Below are 1,382 nucleotides of genomic sequence, written 5' to 3' on the forward strand. Positions count from 1 at the left end.
TTCTTTTTATGTTTATATTTATTCATCTATATATATATTATGGGTACCATGTATTAAATATCGGTTAATCTGATATTAATATAGTGGGAACTATATTATATGATATACTTGTTTAAATATTTCATTGTTCTTTTATGTTTATTTTTATTTTAGTTTCTTTTATTTAATTTTTATTAAGCAATCTTAAATAAACCAACAATGAACCTTTGAAACCTTGACAATTTTATAATTTGTGTATTTGAAGTTTTATAATAATATTTTCATCTATAATATATTATTGCTAAAATTAAACTTACAACATCCTCTCCGTGGATCGATCTCGTACTCACGAGTATATTACTTGCAGACAACCTACACTTGGGTGAATTACAATTTAAGTTGTAGCAAGTTTTTGGCGCCGTTGCCGGGGAGGTATAAATTAAGTTTAATTTTGTTATTATGTAAATAGTATGTTGTTTTTAATTGTATGATTGTTTGGAGTCGTAAACAAAGTGGTAGACTTGTTCGAGTAACTGAAAATATTTTAAACATGGACGATAATTCTAATAATCAAGATGATAATAATAATAATAATCATCATCAAGATTATGAACAACCAAGAACACTTAGGCACCATATGAATCCAATAAGAACTAGTACACCATCTTGTTTAGTTTTTCCTCCTGATGCATCTAATTTCAATTTTAAGCCACAAGTCATTCAACTTTTACCAAATTTTCATGGCTTAGATTCTGAAAATCCATATTTGCATTTAAGAGAATTTGAGGAGGTTTGCAACACTTATAATGATCAAAATTGTAGCATGGATACTGTTCGATTAAAGCTTTTCCCTTTTTCCTTAAAAGATAAAGCTAAAACATGGTTGCAAAATTTGAGATCAAGTTCAATAAGATCATGGGAAGAAATGCAACAACAATTTCTAAAAAAGTTTTTTCCTTCCCATAGAACAAACTCTTTTAAAAGACAAATTACAACTTTTTCTCAAAAACAAGGGGAAACATTTTATCAATGTTGGGATAGATATAAAGAGTTACTTAATACATGCCCACATCATGGTTTTGAAATATGGAGAATAGTTTCTCACTTTTATGAAGGTTTAATACCTAAAGATAGGCAAATGATAGAATTCATGTGTAATGGAACTTTTGAAGATAAAAACCCAAATGAAGCTATGGAATATTTGGAGTCATTAGCAGAAAATGCTCAAAATTGGGATAATATAGGCTCAATTGAACCACCAAGTAAAACCAATAATTCAACAAATGGGGGTGGTATTTATCATCTTAAAGATGATGTAGATGTTCAAGCTAAACTTGCATCTTTAGCAAGAAAAATCGAGTCATTAGAAATGAAAAAGAGTGATCAATTAAAAAGTGTTCATG

The 1,382-nt window shown here is 28.4% G+C and overlaps 1 non-coding gene across 1 annotated transcript; it reads right to left on the reverse strand.

Annotated features, from left to right (window-relative positions):
- Window positions 1-948: 948 nt before the first annotated feature.
- On the reverse strand, window positions 949-1,059 carry LOC140885789 (small nucleolar RNA R71). Its single transcript, XR_012151204.1, has one exon. It is a non-coding gene; the product is annotated as a small nucleolar RNA R71 (small nucleolar RNA).
- Window positions 1,060-1,382: the final 323 nt, after the last annotated feature.

The sequence above is a fragment of the Henckelia pumila genome, chromosome 2 (genome assembly GCF_033568475.1).
Source record: "Henckelia pumila isolate YLH828 chromosome 2, ASM3356847v2, whole genome shotgun sequence".
NCBI classification, from domain to species: Eukaryota; Viridiplantae; Streptophyta; class Magnoliopsida; order Lamiales; family Gesneriaceae; genus Henckelia; species Henckelia pumila.